Raw genomic sequence first — 18,237 nt, 5'->3', positions numbered from 1 at the left:
CCATTGGAGCAAAGTTGGCCCCAGTCACTGAGGATGGCTCCATAGCCTCCACCTCAGGAGCTAGAATGGCTCTGGCCACAGCGTTGCAAGGCCCCAGATGGGCAGAGCATTGCCCCCTGGTGGGCATGCCGGGTGGATCCCAGTCGGGCACATGCAAGAGTCTGTCTGACTGCCTCCTCACTTCTAACCTAAGGAAATATACAAAAAAAAAAAATTACTTAACTACAAATGAATTAAGTACACTGTAAAGGGCAAAGAGCACATACAGAGGCCTCAGTGATGAAGTTGTGGGATGCTTTCTTCAACAGTTAGCAGCCCCGGGATGCTGGCCACCTGTTCCACAGCAATCAAGGAAGCCTGCCTTGAGGAAGGGGCCACCTTCTCCCTTCTTACTCCTCTCTCCTTTGCCTGCTCTCTGCTCCTTGCATGGATTTCTCTTGTCAGCTTCAGAGCTTTCTCGTGAATGAAGAAACTGCTGCTTGCTGGTTTTTTCCTTTGGCAGGAAGATCATTCCTTTATCAGCCAGCAACAGGGCCAGGGCAGGGGCTGCTGGCGCCCAGTGTCTCAGCAAACAGTGAGAAGGCCGATGGCGTCATGGTGACAGGAGTCCTTGACGTGTCTCTTTAGGAGGCTGCTGGGGTTGTCATTGAAACTCAGAATGCTAGAAAGAGAAAGCTGATAGCAGCAGCTGCAGGTGTGCATGGCACATCCAGGGGTGTCTGAGCCAGAACTGGGGCCCGAGGAGGCCGGGCTGGACTCTGGGGCAGCTGCCTTCCAGGTGTCCATTCCTCCTCGGAATGATAGCAGACCTAAGTGTACAAGTCACAGGCTCCGGTCCTGGGGCGAAGAGGCTGTCCGGAAACTCCCTGGGAGCAGGCTCAGTACCCACTGGGCACTAACACCAGCTGTTAGGAAGCCCAGCAAGCTTGGGCTGGGAAGGTTGAAGGGGACCCATTGGCAGAGAGAGCCCAGTGAACCTGGCTTCTGTGCCAGATGGACCTTGTGCATCAATTTCAATATCCCCCAAACAGGACCGGGATTACTCATCTGCCTGCCCCAGGGGGAGTAATCGCCTTGTGTTCTAAGCTGCAGGGAGGGGCTTAGAGAAGAATGGGGAGCTGGATTTGACGCTGCACTGGCAAGAAGATTCACTCAGGGGAGAGGGGGACAGGGCAGAGGGGACAGGGACAGGCACACTGAGCAGAGCCCTCTCCCTCCCAGCAGCAGTGGGGCTAGAGTCCTCCAAGCTTTGGGGTAACAGAAAGGGCACAGGCCCCAGGCTTGAATTCCACCACTGCCACTTCCTAGCTCTGTGACATAGGGCGTGTGATTTAACCGCGCTCGGCTGCAGTTCCCGCAGTCTGTGAAATGGGCTGATCTGATTGAGATAAAAAGTGTAACAGCAAACAGCATGGTCCCTGAACATCCTGAGCTGCTCAAAACATGTTTGTTCTTCCCTCCGCCGCCCTTCTGACCCAGAGCCGAAGGGGGCCATCGAGAGCCTGGGGCCATCTCCGTGGTCTGTCCTTCTGGGGTGGTGCCGGTAGGCGCTGCTCGGAGGGAAGCGGAACGCAGGGACTAGCTGGGCGCCCACTGCCTCCATCTCCACGGGGATCTGCACCCTTCAGGGCTCCCCTTGCTGCGGACTTGCCCTCAGTGAGCCCGTGTTGCCCAGGCTGCACGAACGGGCTCATCATCTCTCTGGGTCCTTCTCTCTCCAATCTGCCACTTGCCCCTCTGGTCACGGGGAGCCGGCCCCGCCTGCAACTCCCGACATCGTTAAGCACAACTAAGGCCATGGAAGAAGCAGCTGGCCCAGGTGTCATTTCAGAGCAAAAGTGCCCATTAAACCACCATTGGCTGCCAGGCCTGTCGCGTCCCGGAAGCAATGCTCACTGACATATCAGCCTAATGAATTAATTGATTCTTGCCTCCTCTGCCTGCCATGAGAGGGAGGGTCAGGGAAGGGAAGCACAGAAGGGGCTGCTGGGGCCCATTCAGGCCCCCCCATCTCCTTCCTCACTCACCCCCCCCATCCTTGCCTGAAACACCTTTTTGGCCCATTTTCCCCAACCTTTCACAATTAGCCTCTTTTTTTTTCAATTAAGACTTTTTTTTTTTTAGGACAGGTTTAGGTTCACATCAGAATTGAGCAGAATACAGAGATTTCCTGTATACCTCTGACCCCACACGTGCCCGGCCTCCTCCACAACATGTATTCTCCACCGGAGTAGTGAGTCTGTTACACTGATAAATCTACAGTGGCGTGCTGTCGCCCAGAGTCCACAGTTTGTACAAGGGTTCACTCTTGGTGCTGTACATTCTGTGGGTTTGGACAAATGTATAATGACACGTATCCATCATCATAGTATCACATAAAATAGTTGCACTGACCTCAAAACTGTCTGTGCTCTGCCTAGTCATCTCCCCCCCACCCCCCCGCCCAGCCCCTGGCAACCACTCATCTTTTACTGCCTCCATACTTTTTGCCTTTTCCAGAATGTCATATGGTTGAAATCATACAGTCTGTAGCCTTTTCAGATCGGCTTCCTTCACTTAGTTAATATGCATTTTAAATTCCTCTTTGCCTTTTCATAGCTTGATAGCTCTTTTTCTTTTTTCTTTTTTTTTTTTTGGCACTGAATACTATTCCATTGTGTGGATGGGCCACAGTTTATTCATTCACCTACTGAAGGGTGTCTTAGTCCTTTCAAGTTTTCGCAATTATGAAGAAAGCTGCTATAAATATCTTGCACAGGTTCTTGTGTGTAGGTCAAGTTTCCAACTCCTTTGATTAAAATTCCAGGGAGCATGATTGCCGGATCGTATGGCAAGAGTGTGTTTAGTTTAGTAGGAGGAGACCACAAAACTGTCTTCCCGAGTGCCTGTACCAGTCTGCATCTCCACCAACAATTAAAGGAGAGTTCCCGTCTCTCCACACCCTTCCCAGCACTTGGCGGTGTCAGTACTGTGGATTGTGGCCAATCTACTATATTTGGCATGCAGTGGTATCTCGTCGTCGTGCTGAGACACAGGAGGCCTTCCTTGGTGACATGCGTGACGTGGAGCATCTTTTCTTGTACTTATTTGCCATCTCGAGTGTCTTCTCTGGTGACGTGTCTGTTAAAGCCTTGGGTCCATTTTTTAACTGGGCTGTTTGCTTTCTCACTGTTGAGTTTTGAGCGTCATTTGTAAAATTTGGGCACTCCTTTACCCAGTGTGTCTTTTGCAGACACTGTCTCTCAGTCTGTGTCTTGTCTGTTCATTCCTTTGAAAGTCCTCGCCTTCAGAGGCCGGGTCCGAGTTGGTGGAGGGATCTGGCCTCACCTGACCTGGGTTACACAGGCCTTTGCCCACCACACTGCCTCTTCCAGAACCACTGCCTCCCAGCTGGTCTGACCCAACCCAATCCTGAGAAGCAGAGGAGCGGGCCCGCAACCCCTCAGAGCCCCTTGCCTAGCAGCAAGGCCGTGCCCTCAGCCCTCTCCTGTTCACCAGGTGGGAGACCCTTCTAGGCCCCTTTCTGGTGTGGTTTCAGGAGAGCCCCACCTCTGCGGGGGGTTGGGGCCGCATGGTGCAGCAGGGGCCTCCAGAATACAGTGAGGTCCTGGGAGCATGAAGCCAGAGCCAGCCCACACAGCCAGGCTGATGTCCCTGGGCAACCCTGCGGCAGAGGGACCCCACCTGCGAGAGAGCAGCTGGCCAGCTGGCGGCTGCACCCTCTCCCCCTCAACCCCCTCCCCTTCAGGCCTGCCATTAATTGGCATTAAGCAGGTTGGGGGAGCAGCAGGAAGTGGCAGCGCTGTCCCTAACCACCTCCCAGTGTGACATGCATCAGCCTTCTGGGGCCTGTGGCTGGGGGTGGGGACGTGGTGGGGGAAGTCTCTGGTTTCTGGTCCTCTTGCCCCCTTGAGATAGGGCCTGTTTAGCTCCGCTGATCCTTGCTCTCACCCCCTCCCCCATCCCCAGTTGCCCCCCACCCTGTCTCTCAAGCAGCTCTCATTCACATACATTATTTAATTAAGGAGAAAGTCTTACTGAGACACAATCAGCTCTCCACAGGGCCCCCTCCTACTGCTGGGGCCCCCTACACGGTGGGAGTGGGGTGGGCAGCTGGAGAGGGGGAGGTTTGAGACAGGCTGGGAGAGGGAGTCCCCGCATCTCACTCCCCAGAGGCAGGCATGACATCCAGCCTTGAAGAGAGGACGTGGGGTCCAGAAAACATTCTCTGCAGGGGGACAATCAGGGGCAATGGTGAGGTCTCAATGACTATGATCTGTGATTCATTCCTGCCAGCTCAAGAGAGGGCACCCAGTGCCCTGGGTAGTTAATAGGCCCTAGCAGGGGGCCATAGACCTGGGCTCCACTCTGGCTGTTCCCCTGCTGTCCTCAAAGGTCTCACATGTGCCATTCGCTTCCCCGAGTCTCAGTTTTCTCCCTGAGAAAGGAAGGAATTGGATTAGGTGATTCTTGGCCTGATTCTGGAATTACTACGTGTCCCAACCATTCGTCCTAAGGGCACAGAGTCAGAGCAGCCCACGATTGGCACCCCAGACCTCAGACTCCAGGTCCTCTGTGGTTCCCACCAAGCCATGAGCCCCACTGATTAGGATCTTACACTGTCATCTAAAGCCATCGGAATTTTTCGTGGGTGGATTCCTTTAGTGACAGTCTGCTTTGAATTCCACTTCCGATCCTCTTGCCTCCTGCGATGGCAGGTCTGCCTTGTACCCTCTTCTTTCTGCTGTGCATTCTGGGAAAACTCACTTTCATAGCAAACTGAACAAAAGCAGACTAAATCAGGGAGGTAAATAAATGAGCCAGGAGGATTCAAAGCCGGCAGGGAGAGACGGGAGGATGCGGTGCGCTCGGGCCGTGCCTGCGGCTGTGAAGCTGCCTGTGGGCAGGTGACCTGGCCTCTCCGCAGGCCTCAGTCTCCTCACCTGTGAAATGGGGATGGTGCAGCATCACTCTGCTGAGACAGAGGTGAGCATGCCGCAAGGCGATATGGGTGAAGTGTTGAAGCAGCGCCACCCTTTCTAGGTGCACGGGCAGAGCTCCCGTTGGTCCTGCTGGTGTCGTCTGCAGTTTGGGGACTATCCGTGCCTCTGTCACGCTCAGCAGCAGGGGGAGCTAGGGGCTGGAGCTGTTTCCTCTTTCAGAAGGACACAAGCTCTGGTAGTCAGCCTTCTGCTCACGCTGCAGCCCACCCCCTCCGGACCCTGGGGGCCCCCCTTTCACTGGTATCCCAGTCCCCTTGGACAGAACTGCCCACCCCTTCCAGAGCCTGGGGGCTCCCCCCTTTCACTGGTGTCCCAGTCCCCTTGGACAGAACTACCCACCCCCTCCGGACCCTAGGGGCCCCCCCTTTCACTGGTATCCCAATCCCCTTGGACAGAACTGCCCACCCCCTCCAGAGCCTGGGGGCTCCCCCCTTTCACTGGTTTCCCAGTCCCCTTGGACAGAACTGCCCACCCCCTCCAGAGCCTGGGGGCTCCCCCCTTTCACTGGTGTCCCAGTCCCCTTGGACAGAACTGCCCACCCCCTCCAGAGCCTGGGGGCTCCCCCCTTTCACTGGTGTCCCAGTCCCCTTGGACAGAACTGCCCACCCCAACCAGGACTGCCCTCACAACTGCTGTGCGGGTGCTCGCACCACGCTGGCTAGAGGTAGGAGGGGGCTTCAAGAAGGGGGTGTCCCCACAGTGAGGGCTGAGCAGCAGCTGGCAGACGCCCCCACACAGGGCACCATAGGCAGTGTGCACAACAGACCACCCGCACAGCTGTGTGTCAGGGTTGCAGAGTGCGGAGATTGGGGTGAGCTGGTAGCCACACCTGGCACCTCTATCTCTGGCTGGGGTGAGGGGCTCTAGGAGCCTGACCCTTGCTCCCAGTCTAGTAAAGATGCTGTACCACTCACTTACCTCCTCATCCCTTCTCCTGCCTCCCAGACAGCTTGACTTGAGGAGTAGGCTGAACCCCCTTGGAGCAGAGAGGCAGAGGAAAGGATACTGGCCTGAGGGCCCAGGTATGGGATTCACCATGGACTAATGGTGTCCTCAAGCTTAACCTCTCAGCCTGTCTCTGTGTCCTTGTTTATAAAATGGGTGTTACAATAAATGTCACACCTAGTACCACATTCTGTTAGGAACATCAGAGAGGTGATGAAAGGTAAAAGCCTATAGAAGATATAATAATATCACTGTTACAGTGTTACAGCAGGAGGAATTGAAGTTAGATGCAAAGAAATGTGTTTATTCAGTATGTGGTGTGTGTGTGTGTGTGTTGCAAAGTGCCTCTTCCCACTGGTCTTTAAGGATGAAAAGAAACCAAGCAACCCTAGTTGAGTGACATTCTATAAAATGCCCAAGATCATCAAAACTGTAAGAACATCACAGACAAGGAAGTCTGAACAGCTGTCACAGTCTGGAGGCGCCTAAGGAGACATGACGACTGAATGTAATGCAGTGTCCTGGATGGCATCCTAGAACAGAAAAGGGTGTTAGGGAAAAGCTAAAAAGAATCTGAATAGATTATGTAGCCTATTTGGTAAGAATGTATCAATATCAGTTTCTTAACTAACAAATGTGCCATGAATCTGTGAGAGGTTAACAGTAGGAGAAACTGGATATAGGGTATGTAGGAACTCCGAACCGTTTTCATTGCTTTTCCGTAAATCAAGATGTATCCTAAAATAAAAGGTTCTTGAACAGCAGTCACCACCACCACCTAAAACTCTCTTCTCTCGGGCTGCGTGAGAGATTTCTCTACTTCCTGTCTCAGTCTTGCCTCTAACTTCAACCTGTGTTTGCCACAGACACAGTGTCTCTTGAAACCTTGCTTCTGTGTGTCTGTCATGTCTAGTTGAGTCCCCGACTGTGTAGCAAGACTGTCCAGAGGGGAAGAGGCAAGGTTGTCTAGTGGTTAGCAGCAGGAACGCCCCCCCACACACTGATTCCACAGACAGGGCTGAACCCCATCTCAGCTGCTGCTTATCATCAAGGGGTCTTGCTGAATGAGTGACCTGACCATTCTGAAGCTCAGTTTGGGACTCAGTTTTGCATGTGAACTGAATGGGGAAACCGTGTGAAACCCCTAGGAGGGGCCCGGCCTTTTACAGGTATGTGTTAAATGGAGGCCATGGGTCTCCCTTCCTGCAAGTGTTCACTGTGTGCACAGGGCCGTGTCTGCGTCATCCTGGAGGCCTGCCCACCAGAAGGGTGCTGAGGGGCTCAGTCAGAGTTCTCTGATAGCTATGGACAGCCCAGCCCCAATGCCAGAGAAATAGCCTGGAACTTCTCCGGGCTCCTTCCCTCAAGGCATTCCAACAACCTGGGGTGTACCTGCTGCCCACAGCAGGGCCACCGTCCTTCCATCCTTTCTTCCCTCAGTGGAGGGAGTCCCCAGTCCATTGCTCACTGTTCACTCCTTCCTTGGACGCCTTCCCTGAGCCACTCCCCGGTGGGAAGCAGCTGTGAACACAGGGATGAGTCTGGCCCTCGCGTCAGAGCAGAAGAGACAAACCAGGGAGCTCTGAGTATGCAGGGGCAGGTAGTCACAACTGCTAAGGGGGCTAAGCCAGGGAGTGGGAAAGCATGCCGGGGGCGCAGAGGGAGGCTTGCGTGTGACTGTCAGCCCGGGGAGGCGCCCAGAGGAGCTGGCACTGGACCTGAGCTTCGGGTGGAGGGAAGACCAGACACAAAGGCAGGGGTCCATGCGGCTTGCTGGAAGGGCTGAGAGGCCGCCCGGAGCTCCATGAGGCACAGAGGCTGCCGGGCCAGACCACATCAGGCGTCACAGACCGCAGGAGGACAGAGGCCGGGGGGAGCCGTGGAAATGTGGTTTTATGGGGAGAAAAATTTTTACTGTGGTAAAAATATACATAACATAAAATTTACCATTTTTAAGTGTACAATTCAGTAGCATTAAGGACATTCACAATGTTGCGTAACTCACCGCCATCCACCTGCAGAACTTCGTCATCATCCCAAAAGGAAGCTCTGCTCCCATCCGACACGGACTCCCCATTTCCCTTCCCCACTCAGCCCCTGGCAACCTCCATTCTACTGTCTGTCTCTACGGGTTTCCCTCCTCTGGGACCTCCTCTAAGTGGAATCATGCAATGTTTGTCTGTCTGTGTCTGCCTGACTTCACTGAGTGCCACGTCCTCAAGGTTCCTCCCTGTTAGAGCCTGTGTCACAACTTCCTTTTTAAGGCTGAACGTTACTCCATTGTCTGTGGAGACCATGTTTTGTTTATTCCTCATCCATCAGTGGACACTTGGGTGGCTCCCACCCCTTGGCTACTATGAGTACTGCTGTGACTGTGGGTGCACACATATCTCCCAGAGACCCTGCTTTCGGCTCTTTGGGGTGCATGCCCAGGAGTGGAATTGTGGGATCGTATGAGAATTAAGACTGTCAAATATGGGAGCGTGCTGGGCTTGTGCAGTTCCTGAGATGGCCCCTGGTGGCGGTGGGGCCGTGGACGCCAGGAAAGCAGGCAGGAGATGGCTGCAGCACTCAGGGGACAACGGTGAGGCCGGAGGAGGGACGGAGTCCGAAATACACTGTGGTGGAAATGTAATAGAACTGGTCGTTGATCAGACGTGGGCTGAGGGAGCTAGAGGACCGAGGCAGACTCCTAGGTTGGGGCCTGGGAGCCTGGTGGGTGGTGGCACTCCTCCCCAGAAGGGAGACTGCAGAGGGATAGATTTGGAGTTTATTGCGGAAATCAAGTCAGGAGCCGAATACACTCTCAGGACTTGTACGCATTTCCTGGCACTGCTGTGACCAAGTCCCGTAAGCTGGGTGGCTGCAAACAACAGGGATGTGTTGTCTCCCAGTTCTGAAGGCCGGAGTCTGAATCCACACTGTGGGCCGGGCTCTGGGCTCCGGGCTTTCGGGCTCCGGGCTCCGGGCTCCGGGCTCCGGGCTCCGGGCTCTGGGCTCCAGGCTCCGGGCTCCGCTCCCTCGGGTCTGGGCAGCATCACCCTCCCCCCGCCCCACTTCCTCCCGGCCTGCAGCCCATCGCCCCAGCCTCTGCCTCTGTCATCACTCGGTCTCCCTGTGTGTCTGCATCCGAATTTCTCTCTTCTTAGGAGGACAGCAGTCATCCTGGATTATGGCCCACCTTAAGGACCTCATTTTAATTTGGTTACATCTGCAAAGACCTATTTCCAAATAAAGTCACATTCACAGGTACCAAAGGGGAGGCCCGCAGCATATCTTTTGGGAGTGGACATGATTCAACCCATAACGGGAGTCCTGACTCACCCCAGCAGTTGGCTTCGGAATGTGGTTCTGTGTCAGTTTTTTCGCCAAAGGCAACCTGAGCCTGAGGTCCAGCTCCCAGATCCCAGCGTCTGCTTTCTCCTCCCCCAGGCACCCCTGGGAGTCCCCACCCTGTCCCCACCCCCCACCCCTGGCCCGCCGGCCTCCCCCAGATCTGGCTGTGCTCACCAGAGGGGGTCACCTGCAGCTGAGTGTGTAATCCCTCTGCCCCTTCCTGCTGACCCCTCCTGGGCTGCTCCTCTCCCAGATGTCACTTCCGCTGGTGACAGACAAGTGATTTCTCACTCTCCCACTTACCGTTGTTTTTCCTCGTTAAGGGGCCTGCTCAGCCTGTCCAGTGAGTGATGGCCAAACAAATTTCAAGTGACAAGGAAATGTCCCCTTCGTTCTTTGGGACATCTGGGAAGGCGGGGACAGAAATGGCTTCCTCTTCTCTTTGGGACTGGAGGCTGCTGAGGAACTGAGGCAGGGGAGCGTGGGTGCTGCTCAGGACAGGAAGTGCACCCCCATCCTCTCTTTGGCCTTTTGAGCTCACCTGCCACCTTCCACTTGGGGGGCCGCTTTATTCCAGTGAACACTCCTGGGATGGGCATAGGCGACCAAAAGAGTAACTGATGGTTACTGAAGGTTAGGGCAGCAGTGAGTGGCCACCAGCCCCTGGGTGGCAGAGTTTGGAGGCCTGGTGTCTAGATCTCTTCTGCTCCTGACTGGCCAGTTCTGCCATCCGGAAAATGGGGACACCACTGCCACTGTCCTCCCCGCTGTTTGCATTTGAGGAGAGACAGCTGTGGCATATAGTGGGTGCCCAGTAAACACTCCCTCCTGCCCTCCTCGCCTGCACCCCAGTGCAGCAGGGACTGCTGCTTTCAAAGGAACCGTCTTATTTCTCAGGCGCAGCCCTACCGAACATCCTGAGTGGGCTGGGCTCGGCGGGGTGCCCACGAGTGTGACCTTGTTTGACACGGTTCACGAGGAGCCAGAAGGAGGTTTGCTCAGTTAGCCGTCTTTTCAGATGTCACCCGCGTGCTTTTACTTATTTATGTATTTATTGGGAAAGCTATTCTTGTACATTTTAAAAGTGGAATCCTGGTTTAAGGCCCCAAAGCCCCAACATCACTTAGTGAGTTCCTGGCAGAGGGCCCTAGGTGACCCCTCTACAAAGCGGCAGAGAGATGCAGGGTGAACATATCAGGAGAGAGGCTGTGAGCCTGGCAGGGCGGGGGGGTGGGGGTCACAATCAAGAGCCAGTCAGACTGCTTTGCTGATCAGCTGTGTGAGTTTGGGAAATTGCTTAACTTTTCTGTGCCTCATTTCTCCATCTATAAAGTGGGTACAGTCATGGTGCTTACCTGAGACCAGTCTGTCTGGCCTCTGATTCTGCGCCCTAACCCGGACATTCCCCAGCCCCTCCCTGCCAGGCCCAGGACAGTGGAGACCATCCTTCCCGGGGTCACTGGCCTTCGTCTGCGGGCCCCAGCCGGTGCCCCCCAGGCAGCCTGCCTGTCCTCACTCTTGTCTTGTGGGGATGAAACCACCTGTCTGCAGGGTAAACAGGGCCGGGTCACCAGGCAGCAGCCAGCCCTGCAGGCGGCCAGGGCCCCTCCTCCTTCGCCTTTATTTCCAGTCCTTTCAGCCACTGGGGCTTTTGTGAATAGGGAAGTTGGGTGGTTTTTTATTCTCCAGGACCATTTTCACATGTAAAAATGGGTCCAGGGTGCCTCCTGGCAAGACAACAGAGAAGAGCCAAGGGATCTCAGAGGGGGAAACTGAGTCAACACATCAGAGAGAGAATTGACACACTGAGAAGGGCCCTGGCTCTGCTCCTCGGACATTCCCCCTACCTGGGCCAGGTTTCTATACCTCCTGTCACCTGGGCTAGGCACGGGTCCACCTGCCAAGGCCTCAGTCTGTTGTGGGAAGTACCCTTCCCCCAAATATTGAATATAAAGCCTCTTTTCTCCCCCAGCCTCCACCGTCAGGCCCCCATGGCAGCCTGTCTGCCTGGTCCCTCCCCTCCCCCTGCCTCTCCATTATCAGATCTGGGGCTGATCAAACACGCCCTTCTAAGTCGGGTCAATAGATCCAACTTTGGGAGATAAAAGCATGGGGGTGGGGAAAAAAGTGGGAGTGGGAGGTGGGCCAGGCAAGAGTTGGGGGGGAGGGGGGCAATACCGAGTTCCGAAGGCCCACAGTAAAATCGACAGATTGAAAATCTGCTTTGATGGGCTCTTCGTTTATCTCCCTCGTTAACAGACAGGGCCATTTGGCAGGGGTGCGGGGAGCAAGGCCGGAGGCTGACCAAGTTTCAGTTTGATTTCTCAGGGCTTACAGTCCATCGTCTCTTTGCATAAAAAGGGATTACGATCTATGGCTGGGTATTAACAGAACACCCAGACACATACGTGTGTGAGTGCACATGGATGCACACGTGTCGTTATCCCAAGCTGCTGACTCGAGGCATCACTGTCCTCAGATCCAACCTCGCTGTCCCCAGAGCCTCAGGGTGGGCCAGTGCTCCTGCACCCCAGATTTCTCCCCGCCGCCCAAGCTGTTCTCCGGGCTGGTGGGAAGAAGGCCTGTGGCCCCTGTCTCATTATGTAAATAAAGAGCAGGGACAGAGATTTGAGGCCATTTGGGAGGATTAGTTACTCAGGAGGTTGGGAGATTAGAATGTCAGCTGGAGGGGGCAGGTGGGGGCCACAGAGAAGGGGGGTCTCTGCACCCTCTTCATAACCTCCCAGCTTGAAAGAGGCTCCAGGAGCCCCTCGTCACCTGCCCTCAACATGGGCGAGGGGTGGGAGGCGGACTCGAGCTTTGTGCGGCTGAGTCCTCCACTTGTTTGCCCATGGAAGGGCTCTCTGCAGGCCTGGAGAGGGAGGGGGGAGGGGAAACTGAGGGGGCATTCTGTGACCCCTCATTAGCTTGGGGGAGCAGGGAGTCCTGCTGCCTCGGGAGCAACAACCAGCAACCCCCGCGGTCTCCTGTGGCCTACCTGGTCCACTGTCCCGTGTTCTGAAAAGGCACTGTCACATCTAACCCTTCCCAAAGAGAGGTGAGAGGTAGCCAGGTGGCACAGCCTGGGGGCTGGGAGGGTCGGGAAGGGAGCAAGGTAGGAGGGGGAACCTTGTACCTCCCACAGCTGGTGACTGTCTGATCTGGATTGGGGAGGGCTTGGGGTGGAGGCGAACAGGAACTCAGATCCTAGCTGCTCCTGGGGCTGGGAAAGAGCCTCTGAACTCCATCACCCCTGAGTCCTCTCCAGCCTAGCACCACTTACTTTCCCGGCTGACAGTGGCCTGCTCGCTTACCTGGTTCTCCCTTTGGGCCAGGGGTTCTCAACGTGTGCTCCCTGGACCCGTGGCAGCAACATCCCCTGCGTGTTAGAAATGCAGGGAGTCCCCGCTGAATGAGACACTGCAGGTGGGGCCCCGCATAGCTGTGCTCTGACAAGCCCTGGGGGATTCCAGTGCCCTCACGGGGGAGACCCTCTGCTCTGGTCCATAGCTCCTTGGGGCAGCGACGGGGCCTCTTTGCCAGGTAAGCAGGGCACCTGGACGGTCTGAGTTTAAAAGATGTTACAGTGAACAAAGGAAAAGTGTGAGGATAGGTGTGAAAGAAGGGGAAATTAGGAGGAGAAGGTTTCTCTGGTGAGTGGGTGTAGCCTGGACAGCAGTCATATATCACCCTGGCTGCCCTTGCCCTCCTCCCCACCTCCCATGCCCACACAGGGGCAAGGCCACTCATGGGCAATGACCACCTGGGCCAGGGGTAGTCAAACTTTTTATAAAAACTGCCCATTTGTGCAGTGCTGGTCAACCTAGTCCCTACTGCCCACTAGTGGGCGTTTCAGCTTTCATGGTGGGCGGTAGCAGAGCAACCAAATGGCACTGCGATTTCCTCCATGAAAGCTGGAACGCCCACTGGTGGGCGTGAGGGACTAGGTTGACCAGCACTGCAAAAGTGGGCAGTTTTTATAAAAGTTTGACTACCCGTGATGGGCTGAACACCAAGCAGCTTTGGGTTCTAGGAGCTCCATCGGCCTAAGCCAGGCCCCCAAGCAGCCTCTTGCCAGTCATGCTCACCGATAGATTTCTGCTCCACAATCCTCCATTGGTGACATCCAGGTGGTCACCTATAAGAGCTGGCTCCTTTTGCACCTCTCTTCCCAGTCCACATTCCGTGATGTCCCATTGTTAGACTGGAATTGGCCGTACTGGAGGTATTTACACCATGAAAATTGGCAGGCACTGCAAATCAGGGCTCTTTTGTTTTTCCCAGAGAGACTTTGTCACACGTTCACCAGTATGTTACTATGTTACTACATACAGGGGAAGAAAGGGCAGAAAGAAACAGTGTGTGTTCTTGGAGGCAGCCAGCCCCACCGTTCATTCAGGCACCTGTAGAGTACCAGGCACCGTGCTAAAAAGAGAAAACAATAATCTCATTTGTCCTAACAGCAACCCCGTGAGGTTGGCATCCCCATTTTACAGATGAGTAAATAAGCTCAGAGACATTATGGGTCATATCCTAAGCCACATAGCAAGAAAACAGCAGGGCCCGGGGGTGGGGGCCTGCTGGAGGTAGATTAGACCAGGGCTGTTGTGTCTTCCATCAGCCTCGTTTCAGAGTAGGCACGGGGGAGACATGCATACAGCCTCTACACACACACGAGGCAAGCCCCTGTGTTCATCACACACGGATGAGGGTTTTGAGTGGAAGTGGCCACTGGCCAGGGCTGTAGGAGTTAACAGTGTCTTTGGGGCTGTCACCAAGAGGGCAGTAGAAAGGAGTTCCACTGTTTCCCCCTGCAGGTTCCAGGCTGTCCTGGGGGCTTCCTCCTGGGAGCCACCCCATCTCGTCCTCACATCAAGCCCTGGGCTGGAGACCCTGCCTCTCAGAGGCTCTATCTGGTGCCCTCCTGGGCGCCTGCGTCCCTGGCCAGCAGGCAGTTGATCTCACAGAGTGTCCCCAGGGAGTCCCAGACCTGCACAGTCCAGGACTGGCCGGCTGGCCCTGCCGCCCAAAGCCTAATTAGAAGAGGGGAACTTTGGGTAACAGTGCGGCTTTCTCTGAGATGAGAGGAAGGGAGGTCAGGGCCCAGGCCCTCTTCACTCCCGGCTGTCATGCAAATGGATGGTTTCAATCAAGGCCGCGCAGTGGATGCAATCACACCTCCCCCAAGCCAGCATATGACTCCATCCTCAGTCCTTCCTCTGCTGCCCCTCCTGCTCTCTCCTCTCTGTGCCTGTCTGCCTGCCCCTCCCTTTGTCCTTTAATCTTCCATCTTTCTCCTTCCTGTTTATCTTTCCTTCCTCTACCCCACTCTGACCTGCACCCCTCACCCAGTACCCCAAAGGCCTTCCATCGGTCCTGTCTCTACCTGGCTCATGTCATCCCAACTGCCAGCCCTGTACAATGTCACCCTCCACTGAATCATGACAGCTTCTTGTCTCACACCCATGAGTTAGTTCCACTTTGCTCCCCCGAGCCACACACCTGTTCTGTCTACTCATTGGTCCTCATTCATTCATTCACTCATTCATTCATTCACTCATTTAATGAGAATCTGTCATCTTCATCACGAGCTGTGTGCCCCACTATACCGGGGATGCTGAGTAGAAGAGCAGACACCCCTGGGTTCTCGGGGGGCTTCCTGGAGAAGGGGGAAGAGGAGGTGGAGGGGGAAAAGAGCAGGGGCCGGAGGAGCAGAATGACGCTTTGGCTGCAAGCAGAGGGGCAGATGTTGTCCGTATAGGCATCCCTGCACTCTTCCTGCTGCCTGTTGTGTTTGGAAAGTGATGAATTTCAGCACCAGCTAATTAGTCTCTAATTAGCAAGTGGAGTGTAAACAATCACAGCAGATGGGGGAGAAAAGGCATTAGCAGTAATGACCCTTCTTCAGGGGCAGAGTCTCAGGGAGCAGCTCTTCCTTAAAAGAGCCGCAGGGCAGGCTGGAGGTGGGATCTATGCCCGCTGATGACAGGTGGCCTGGCAGGGTCTGCAGAGAGGATGCTGGGGTCGGTGCCTGGGTAGGAGGGTGAGTCTGTGGCACTGAAGCCTTGGGAGCTGAGTGAGCCCAAGTGGTGGCACAGGGCTCCTTGGAAAGTGAGTTTTGTAAACTGAGGGGAGGTCCCCATGGGTGTGATGATGGGCACTAGTGTTGATCCTGAGGCATGTCTGCTTGGGGCCTGAGTCTGGGGACTTGGGGTTTCCAGATTGTTTACACACCTGCTGGGGACACAAACCTGTGTCACTGCCCCCTGCCAACTGATGGACAGATGGCCTGGAGAAGGGACGTCATCCTTCCAGGCTCTGCAGCTGGCCTCGAAGCCAGGCCAAGCACGTGCCAATGTGCATGAGTCCACCCTGGGGAGCCCAAACACGTCCTGGCTCCATGCCTCCTGCATCCAGGGCTGCAGGGCCGGGAGGCCAAGGACCTGGGTTGGGATACAGTGGCTGGCACACCCCATCAGCACTACCGCTGAAGGGGGCCTGGAGCCAAGGCGTCTCTGTGCCTTGCCTGACAGGGGGCTGCTTCCTTCTTCCACCTGCGGCACGAAGGTTACCTGGAGGGCGGAGGGAGCAGTGCCCGGAGAGGTAAAAGCAAGACCGGGCACCCAGGCAGATGGCCAGAAGGAGCAGAGAGGGACCTGGAAGGGCAGAGGGCCCTTTGATGTTTGCACTGCTCTTAATTAAAGGTCTTTATTAAGTGCCTGTCTGAGCAGACTACTGTGTGGAGGCCACGAGAGAGTTAACCGAGCTGTCCCCCGCCCTTGGGAAGCCTGGGCCCAAAGACAGACCACGTAACCCTTGGAGCTGTGGCCACTGCGAGAGGCAGCCCTCCCCCTCTCTGGAAGGTGACAGAGGCCTGCCTAAGGATCCATCTCTAATGGGACAAGAGAGAGCCCCCAACCCCCTCTTTCCTTGGAAAAATTGTCCCCTCTGCGGCTGCCATTACAGGCCTAATTAACAGGCTTGTTGTCTCATCTGCCTGGCAGTCAGTGTGTGTAAGAAGAGCAATTTCATTGTCTGGCAACGTTATCACAGCCCTGGCAACTTGTTAGCTAAATTGGTCTCATCTGCCCCGGCTCCTGGAGAAAGCAGCCTCGCACTGAAGGACAGAGCTCTAGGCCACCTCCTTCCCAATCACCTGATGCTAGAGGCTGGGAGATGGCCAGTGGGTCTTCCTCTGTGGCTCAGGCCTCCTGCTGGGAGCAGTGACTGGATTTCTCTCCAGGCCTTCAGTGGGGTGTGGAGGTACTCACTAGTCTAGTGTGTTGAGGGCCTACAAGGCCGAGGGCGGGCCCCGGAGTATAGGAACAGACAGATGTGGCCCATGCTCAAGTTTCTCAGCGTTTCTTACCTTCAACCTCATTGACATTTCAAACCAGATTATTCTTTGTCATGAGAGGCCGTCCTGTCCACTGTAGGATATATCACAGCATCCCTGACCTCTAACCACTAGATGCTCCCTCGTTGTGACCAAAAATATCTCTAGACAATGCCTGGAGTGGGGATGGTGGGCACAGTCTTTTCAGGTTCAGACCCACTGGTCTAGAGAGAGGAAAATGAGTAATGCAACATGATGGACGCTGTGATTGATGCCTAGATGAGCTGTGCCCCTCCCCTGCTGTGGGGTGGGGCCAGCCGCCCCCCAGGGAGGCTGGGCGGTGGGAGTCAGGCAGTGGATTGACAGGAGCAAAAACCCAGGGGTAAGGCTATGTAGTTTGGTAGGAAGTCACAAGTTGTTGAGTTCTTCCATTTAATCAATAGTTCCAGAACACCCACCCTGTGTCTGGTTCAGTGACGAAAGGGCTTTGTATTCCTTATTAAGGAGTAGTTTATCCTATATGCAATAGGATGCCACTGAAGGGATTTAAACAGGAAATACATGGTTAGAAATTCCCTTAATTAAGGAGACCAAACTAATGACTGATGGCTGGGAGGTCAGTAAGAGCGTGGCAGATGAACTGTAGATCAGAGATGAAAGGAGAGGGGGCAGGGTGGCTTGCCGGTGGAGGCGTGTTTGGGTGGGCGGTGGGACATGGGGGACAGGGAGGAGAGGAAAGCCAAGAAAGTATCCACTGCTGTTTCTGGCGTGGCTGCCTGGGCAAGCCGTGAGTGCCACCAGCGGAACTAGAGAACTAGGGGACCTCTGCAGGCTTGCAGCGTCCTCAGTTCCGCTTTGGATATTTTAAACGTGAGCCTGGAGGTCATCAAAATACAGTCAATTCATTCAGGCGAGCGGTCAGGGTGAGAGATCTGAGAGACGCCCGCATTCAGGCGGCGGCTGACATCAGAAGAGAAAAATGGATGTTCTCCCCAAGGGGAAAGGGTGGCTAAAGGAAGGATCAGAGCAGAAACCTGGGAACACCAACCTTTCAGAGGCTGAGGAGGAAGAAGAGCAAGCCAGGGAGGCCGGGAGGTAAGAGAGGACCGGGACAAGATGACAGACACTCGGAGAGTTTCCGGGCAGGAGCAACTAGTGCAGCAGGACACCTCAGAGAGGTTCAACGAGCCTCTGTAGGGCTGGTGGTTAGGAACTCGATGCCTCATCAGAGAAGACAGATGCAGTTTTCCCAAGGGGGGTGGTGTTTTCACTACCGTTTGCTGCAAACAGTTCCCTTCTGAAAGGTAATAGGGTGCCGGGACATTCATTAAGACTCTAGTAGGGAAGAGGTTAGAGGAAGGGAGGTGACAGCAAAACGTGAGACAAAGCGACTGACAAGCAAATGGTGGTGCCATTTTTACACATTGCTCCCATCCAACCAGCAGCAGCAGCCCCGCCCCGACCAGACCCCGCCTCGTCTCACAGCCCTACCCCTGTTTACAGGGCTGTTTGTTTCCACGGACCCCAGAGAGAAGGGCACCATTTAAGAAACCAGAAGCGGGAGCAAAGAGTAAAGAAACTTGCTCCTCCCCTCTCTCCAAGTGTTGGTCCAACCTG

At 55.0% G+C, this 18,237-nt stretch overlaps 1 protein-coding gene across 1 annotated transcript in view; it reads left to right on the top strand.

Moving 5' to 3' along the window:
• Positions 1 to 18,237, top strand: part of SDK2 (sidekick cell adhesion molecule 2) — a 271,566-nt gene that overhangs the window by 88,895 nt on the left and 164,434 nt on the right. The window lies entirely within an intron of this gene.

Source organism: Saccopteryx bilineata, chromosome 6, assembly GCF_036850765.1.
Source record: "Saccopteryx bilineata isolate mSacBil1 chromosome 6, mSacBil1_pri_phased_curated, whole genome shotgun sequence".
NCBI lineage: Eukaryota > Metazoa > Chordata > Mammalia > Chiroptera > Emballonuridae > Saccopteryx > Saccopteryx bilineata.
Note: the sequence above shows the minus strand (reverse complement) of the source record. Positions and strands in the feature narration are given on the sequence as shown.